Source organism: Trichechus manatus, unplaced genomic scaffold (genome assembly GCF_000243295.1).
Source record: "Trichechus manatus latirostris isolate Lorelei unplaced genomic scaffold, TriManLat1.0 scaffold00028, whole genome shotgun sequence".
In the NCBI taxonomy this organism is placed as follows: domain Eukaryota; kingdom Metazoa; phylum Chordata; class Mammalia; order Sirenia; family Trichechidae; genus Trichechus; species Trichechus manatus.
This window is the reverse complement of record NW_004443964.1, coordinates 17048080-17056896: the sequence shown is the minus strand read 5'-3', so window position 1 is coordinate 17056896 and position 8817 is coordinate 17048080.

The window sequence follows — 8817 nt, the reverse complement described above, 5'->3', positions numbered from 1 at the left end:
ACCCCTGGATGCCTGTCTTTGCACACTTGTGGCTCTAATGGGAAAACTCTCTTCCATTCTAGGTACACACGTTGCACCTATGGACTTGAATGCAGGAATTCTGACGTTAGCTGGTGTGGTAGAAGGCACTTCACAATTCTTTCCAGAATATAAAGATTTTTAAATGGGCAAAAGTAAATTCTCAGGATAAGGTGGGCCCATGTTCTCCTCCATGACCACGGGTAGGGGCGGAGGGAGAGGTCAGAGGTGGTTTAGTCTTCAAAAGACAATTGACCAGCTAGGTATGGCTGGATATCTTGGTTAGTATTCCAGCTCAGCTTCTACCAGCTGGGGGACTTGGGTCTGTTCCTTAACAGCTTTTTTGTCTGTGAAACAGAACAACTCAGTGGTTTGATATGAAGCTTGAATGAGCTGGCACATCGGAGGGGCTGGCTCCAAACTTTGTTGTCAGTGCTTCAGAAATATGGTTTCAGTGATAAACATTTCATGGAAACCTTATTGGACTTTGTACAGAGAGGAGGGCTGGAGCTGGCTAGAGAGGTAACTTTGGAAGTCTGAAGTTTCAGATAAAATTTTAGACAGTGTTTCTGGATCCTTTAAGCTGATGGTGGGGCAGATGTCAGATCCCACCAGCTCCCTTCCTACAGGTGGAGCAAAGTTGCCCACTAATGACTCATCCTCCGTGGAGGACTGCCTTGCCCGTAGATGCCTGCTATTGAAGAACCCAACTGACCTCAGACAGGTGGTGACTAAGTCTCCATATTCATCTCTGAATGATGTCATTAAAGATGAAAATCAAGTCCATCATGTGAAGTATTTTCCCAATAAACTTCATATTTACTGTCTTCCATCAAATGAACATAAGAGAGAATTTTAAGTGGTACATCTCAAGGCTTGGGAATCAATAATGAAAACTGGAAGGCTATTGGACCTTGATGGCAAGCCGGTGGTGCTGGAGCTTCACGAATAGTTGGAAACTGAATTGACCTTGCACACTCACTTTAATAGAAACGGTAAAGCATTTGGGAGATGAAACATTTTCAGAGCTTTACCCTTAATTAGTGATATTCTAACAGAGATATCAATGTTTTAGATTTACAAGATTAATTTGGTGAATGAAATAGATGTGGAAAATACTATAAAATGAAGAAATATGGCATACTACTTGTAACAAAAAAAATAATAAAGTATCAATTCCAAGAGAAAAATTTAGATTATTAAATAAATTATATGGAAATGCATTTTTGCTTGAAGACAAATGAGGAAAAAAATGAATTTTAAAGTCCTTTAAAGTTATTGAATCCTGACACTTGACCCAATGGTCTTTGTAAAGTTTTGTGGAAGGATACACAAACCAACAAATTCAAATATGACATTCTTCCCTGAGACTATGGCCCCCGGACAGACACCCTGTTAACTCAGCACGGACGTCACTCCTGAAGCTTCCTTTTCAGCCAGAGATTAGACAGGCTGTGATGGTTAAGATTGTGTGTCAACTTGGCTAGGCCATGATTCTCAGTGTTTTAATGTAATCACTCCCATGATTGAATATACTGTGAGTAGCCAATCAGATGAAAGGGATTCTCCTTGGGGGTGTGGCCCGCATCTGAATATAAGCAGACATTCTGGCTTTTTGCTCTCTCTGGATCCTGCGGCTGCCTCCTGTCACCTCATCTCCAGTTCTTGGGACTTGAGCTGTCAGCTTATCTGCCAAACTTGGGATTCGTCAATCTGCACAGCCTGTGAGCAGCAGCCCTGCTCTCCGACCTGCCAATCTTGGGCTTGCCAGCTTCTGTGGCTGCGTGTCTTGGGAGAGGCCTCTACCCTGATCCATGGATTGGGACATTCTAGCCTCTACAATCATGTGAGCTGTTTCCTTGATATAAATCTCTCTCTATATACGTATTTATACATTTTACTGTTTTTGCTTCTCTAGAGAACCAGCCTAAGACACAGGCCTATACAACAAATGGTAACACACGTGAGGAACGTGCTTCTTAGTTCAATCAAGTATATGAGACCAAATGGGTAAATCCTGCCCAAAGGCAAGACGAGAAGTCAGGAAGGGATAGGAAAACTGAACGAATGGATATGGGGAACCCGTGGTGGAAAGGGGAAGAGTGCTGACGCATTGCAGGGATTGCAACCAATGTCACAAAACAATTTGTGTACAAATTTTTGAATGAGACACTAATTTGCACTGTAAACTTTCACCTAAAGCATAATAAATTTTTAAAAAAACTTCTACGAAACAATTAAAAACAAATAAATATGACATTCTGATAAATTATGTTTGTGACTTAGAAATATTAGATAATAGAAATAATGGCTATATAAAAATTTCCAATAGCACTATAAAGCTAGAACAGTTTTGAATTTTTTAATTGCTATTGTTTATCAGGGGATTTAATACATGAACAATATCATTGATGTAAAGAGAAATTCTCTATTCATTGAGACTACACGTTACCCAGTGTCCACCGATTTCAGGGAACTCACTGGGGATAAGGTCAATGTAGTTCCCCATATCAAATCATCCCAGACAGTGAACACTGTCTCAAAACACCACACCAACCATTCTAGACATCAACAAAACTTTGGAAATTATTAGAATTATTCCAGTAACAGTTTGCATGAAAACTTACTGCACTTGATAGTAGTTTTCTTATATAGCTTAGTTTATTTAGAGAAGAAAGAGGGGAAATACTAAATTTTTGATTCGTGTGTTGAGTTACATATTTATTTATGTTACTCTGCTGGTTGCTAAATATTTGTAGTCTCACCTCTACATACATCATGGAGGTTTTGTAAGGATAAAACAGCATTATCAGTATAAAGCTCTTAATGCAAGAGAAAGGAATAAATGTTAATTTTATTGTTTTGATTACCATTGATTGCCATTAGTCTTATTAACATGGTGAATTATTGTGGACCACAACAATGTGCATAGGCATAATTTTGGTCCCTAGGAATGCTCTTGGGATAGAGCATGGATACATTTTTTTCTTTTTCGATTTATGACTTTACCTCTGATGTATGTGTAAACCTTTCGCAAATAACTTACCTTTGCTAAAGCCCTCCAACCAACCTTTGTAACAGCTGTAAATTGCACTGCCACAGATTTCATCTGCTGTCTTTGTGACCGGAGTGCAATCTGCCAGCCCCCTGCCCCAGCTGAGGGTTCCAAACACAAGTGTTCCAGAAACTTCAGCCTTTGTTGAAAGGTCCAGTCCTCCCAGACACTTTCTTGAAAGGCCCATCCTCTGGGCACCCTAACCCTCAAATTTACCTTAACTTTAAACTCTAGTCTTATCCCTAACTCTACCCCCAATCCTAGATTTAACACTAACCATAATCCTAAACCTAACTCTAATCCTAAACCTAAACCTAACCCTAACCTTACCTTAGATCTAACCCTAACTCTAATACTAACCGTAACACTAACTCAAACCCTACCCTCTGCCCAGGCAAGGGTGGACCACATGCTAGTGGAAAAGCCTCAAACATAATCATCGTCACCCAACCTCAAGCTGTCCTGAGCAGAAATGCTAGCATTTGAGAGGCATTCCACCAGAGATTAAATTTGTGAGGTTTTCTTGTCCCCCCACTTCCTTAACAGGAAAGAAGTTGCCACCGATATCACAGTAGGAAAATCACCGTGAATCACTGAGTGCAGTCTTTTTTAGGAGAGTAGGTACCTGAGAAGTAACTTTTACTGTCAGAAGGGAACTGGGTCTTTTGTGAGCTGAGGGTTAAATAGGAAGATGACCTATTTGCAGAGAGTGGTGACCAGCCAGGGAGGAAGTAGGGGTGATGGCAGCAGGCCCTGGCTCTGCTCAGCCCCCCTGAGGCTGGCCTATGCCAGGTGTGGGACCAGGAATGACAGCACCACAGACTGTGACCTGGGAGCCTTGGGCCTTAACATTGGAGGGGGTGCAAGGTCCCCAGAAGAACCTGTACCTGGGCAGGTACCTGAAGATGGCTTCCCCACAGAGAGAGATCTGTCCACAGGATCTTGTGGGACTTCCAGGGCCTACATTGTACAGTAGCAAGAATCAGTAACCCAAGTGCCCTGGCCCCATCTCAGTTTCCTCCCCTTGGAAAGCCACCACCACTGCCACTCCCAGATCAGACTGGTGAGACCAGAATGCGTGGCTTTACTTCTGCGAACACTTCAGAGAGCCAGGAAAATTCTGGAGCCGGTAGAAGTAAATCAGGAGCCATTACAATCACAAGGTTGGAATTTAGAGACTCTAAGATCTAAACTCAAGAAGGCTTTGATCATGTCAGTGGCTGGCCAGACTGAGGCAATGGAGAGTGGCTGGGAGCCCGGACACTGGCTTCAGACAGATGTGGGTTTAAATCCTAGTTGTGCTACTGATTACCTGAGTTTCCTCAAATGTAAAATGGGGATGATAATTGTCCCTCTCAGGATTCCCAGGAGGATTAAAGAAGATCATGTTAAGCATTTTGTACAAGGCTACTGTCTTAGTTATCTAGTGCTGCTTTAACAGGAATACCATAAGTGGATGGCTTTAACAAAGAGAAATTTATTCTCTCACAATCTATTAGGCTAGAAGTCCAAATTCAGGTCACCAGCTCCAGGGAAAGGCTTTCTCTCTCTGTCGACTCTGTGGGAAGGTCCTTGTCATCAATCTTCCCTCGGTCTAGGAGCTTCTCCACACAGGAACCCCAGGTCCAAAGGACACACTCTGCTCCTGGCTCTACTTTCTTGGTAGTATGAGGTCCCTATGTCTCTCTGCTTGCTTCTCTCTTTTATATCTCAAAAGAGTTTGGCTTAAGACACAACCTAATCTTTTAGATTGAGTCCTGCCTCATTAATATAACTGTCTCTAATCCCATCTCAACATCATAGAGATGGGATTTACAGCACACAGGAAAATCACATCAGATGATAAAATGGTGGACAATAACACAATACTGGGAATCACGGCCTAGCCAAGTTGACAGATATTTTGGGGGGACACAGTTCAATACATGACAGCTGCCCTACAGAAGAAGTCAACAAACAATAGCTGTCACTATTATTATTAACAACAATTAATGATCAACTTAATAGCAACTGGTTTTGTTTTTTAATCTTGTGGGAACTACAGAGGACAGAGGGCTGAGAACATTTCTGGGAAGCAAGTGACAACAAGTGGAAATGAATCATACTCATGCCGATTCCATATTTTCTTCGTTTAGTGTGCTGTTTCAGTTTATTGTAATTTACTGGATTTGAAACAGATTTTCTCTTAAGGAAGTAGGAGCTGGTGTTTGCAAGCCTGTATTCTGCCTGAGGGCAGGTATGGGCCACAGAAAATGGGTCCTTCAAGGAACAGATTTTGTCTTTACCTCCTTTGCGAACCTGCGTCTTGGGGGGATGGCTCCAACATCCTCCCTTCGATCAGTGTTACTTATCGGAAGCTCTTCCTATCACGGTCTTTCCTCTTCTACAGAGGGCTAAGGAAAAGTGTCAAGTTCTGGAATCACATCCATTTTTTTCCGTTCTCTTCAACATGGAGAATATTAGTGTAGAAAAAAAGAATTCAAAGAGAAGCTGTTGTTAGGTTGTTATTAGGTACCATCAAGTCGGAGTTAGAAGACCAAAATGGAAGAACACGCTCGTCATTTTTCAAGCTGAAAGAATTGAAGAAAAACTTCAAGCCTCGAGTTGTAATATTGAAGGATTCTATGGGGAACAAGAGAAGCTAGAGTGAGAAAAATTAAAATCCCCCATAATTCAATCATTCAGATATAACTATTTTTAACATACTGGAGTATATCCTTCTGGATATTTTTTCTATTCAAATAAATTATACACTTCCTATTTTAAAAATGGTTCATGTTATTACAACTTATATAACCAGCTTTTCATTTTCATTGACTATATTATGAACCTCTTACCACTTTATAAAGTATTCTTCTACAACATCAGTTTAAATAACCCATTTTGTCTCTTATTATCGGACATTGAGCATTTAGAATTGCTTATTTTTAATATTATAAATAAGCTTCAGTGAACATCCTTGCAGCCAAATTTGGAGCTATCCATAATGGATTAATAGTCTTAAAAGCAGAACCACTGACATTTTAGCTGTTTCCATAAATTCTTACTGGACAGTGGACCTGCTTAGATAGTTGAACTTTTTAAGCACTCAGGGTTCATGGTGATATCAGACAGTGGGCTTCTCTCATACTTGGAAGGAACAGGATGTTAGCTTGGTGACCCCAAGGCTCTGAGGAATGATGTGATTATGCCTTGGGGCCTAAACCACAGAGATGAATGTCCCAGCTTAACTCAACTCCCACTCATTCAACTTCCTGCTTCCTCTACTTGGTAGACCAATTGACACTTGTACTGGTTGACCAGCTGTACCACTTACCTAGTCCCATGGCCAGACCCTCCTTCTATCTCTTTGGTGGTTTCTACACTCTCTGGAAGTAGCTCTATATGCTATCTTTCAAAGGCTGCTCTAAGTTCACTCATACCTCAGTCCTCTTAGCCCTATACTCACCTTACAGTGTTCCTCCACCACACATTCTCCTAGCATTGAAAGACTTACCATAATAACAAGCCCCTTGCAGTTCCTCTGATTCAGAAATCACTGAGGTAGCAGCATCTTTTAGAGGTCACCTACCCAGTCTCCGCTTTCTAGATCTTTGTTCCCAAATATGAGCATGTGTAAGAATCATTGTTATTCTCGTTAGGTGCCGTCGAGTTGGTTCTGATTCATAGCAACCCTAGGTACAACACAACAAAACACTGCCTGCTCCTGGGCGATCCTCACAATCATTGCTGTTAGTGCCCATTGTTGCAGCCACTGTGTCAATCCATTTTGTTGAGGGTCTTCCTCTTTTTCACCGATCCTCTACTTTACCAGGCGTGATGTCCTTCTCCAGGGACTGGTCCTCCTGATAATGTGCCCAACGTACATGAGACAAAGTCTCGCCATCCTCTCTTCTAAGAAGCATTCTGGCTGTACTTCTTCCAAGACAGATTTGTTTGTTCTTCTGGAGCCCATGATATATTCAATATTTTTCACAAACATTCTTCACCAATACCATAATTCAAATGCATCAATTCTTCTCCAGTCTTCCTTATTCATTGTCCAGCTTTCACATGCATATGAGGCAATTGAAAACACCATGGCTTGGGTCAGGCGCGCCTTAGTCCTCAAAGTGATGCTTTGCTTTTTAAACTTTAAAGAGGTTTTTTGCAGAAGATTTGCCCAATGCAATATGTCTTTTGATTTCTTGACTGCTGCTTCCATGTGTGTTGATTTTGGATCCAAGTAAAATGAAATTCTTGACAACTTCAATCTTTTCTCCATTTATCATGATGTTGCTTATTGGTCCAGTTGTGAGGATTTTTTGTTCTCTTTATGTTGAGGTGTAATCCATCCTGAAGGCTGTAGTCTTTGATCTCCATCAGTAAGTGCTTCAAGTCCTCTTCGCCTTCATCAAGCAAGGTTATGTCATCTGCATATAACAGGTTGTTAATGAGTCTTCCTCCAATCCTGATGCCATGTTCTTCTGCATGTAGTCCAGCTTCTCGGATTATTTGCTCAGCATACAAATTGAATGAGTATGGTGAAAGAATATAACCCTGACACACAACTTTCCTGATTTTAAATCAGGCAGTATTCCCTTGTTCTGTTTGAACGACTGTCTCTTGGTCTATGTACAGGTTACTCATGAGCACAATTAAGAGTTCTGGAATTCCCATTCCTTGCAATGTTATCTATAATTTGTTATGATCCACACAGTCAAAATGTGCAAAGACCTAGAGTTAGAAAACCAGAAGCGAAGAACACTCTCAGTATTTCTCAAGCTGAAGGAACTGAAGAAAAAATTCTAGCCTCGATGCAATATTGAATGACTCTACAGGGAAAATATTAAATGACACAGGAAGCATCAAAAGGAGATGGAAGGAATACGCAGAATAACTATACCAAAAAGAATTGATTAACGTTCAACCATTTCAGGAGGTAGCATTTGATCAGAAACTGATGGTACTGAAGGAAGAAGTCCAAGCTGCACTGAAGGCATTGGCAAAAAACAAGGCTCCAGGAACTGACGGAACACCAATTAAGATGTTTCAACAATGGATGCGGCACTGTACGTGCTCACTTGCCTATGCCAAGAAATTTGGAAGACAGCTACCTGGCCAACTGACCAGAAGCAATCCATATTTATGCCTATTCCAAAGAAAAGCGATCCAACTGAACGTGGAAATTATTGGACAACGTCATTAATATCACATGCAAGTAAAGTTTTGCTGAAGATCATTCAAAAGTGGCTGTAGCAGTACATCAACAGGAAACTGCCAGAAATTCAAGCAGGATTCAGAAGAGGATGTGGAACCAGGGATATCTTGCTGATGTCAGATGGATCATGGCTGAAAGCAGAGAATACCAGAAAGATGTTTAGCTGTGTTTTATGGACTATGCAAAGGCATTCGACTGTGTGGATCATAATAAATTATGGATAGCATTGTGAAGAATGGGAACTCCAGAACACTTAACTGTGCTCATGAGGAACCTGTACACAGAAAAAGAGGCAGTTGTTTGAACAGAACAAGGGGATATTGCATGACTTAAAGTCAGGAAAGGTGAGCGTCAGGGTACCTTTCACCATACTTATTCGATCTGTATTCTGAGCAAATAATCAGAGAAGCTGGACTATATGAAGAAGAATGTGGCATCAGGATTGGAGGAAGACTCATTAACAATCTGTTATATGCAGATGACACAGCCTTGCTTGCTGAAAGTGAAGAGGACTTGAAGCACTTACTGATGAAGATCAAAGACT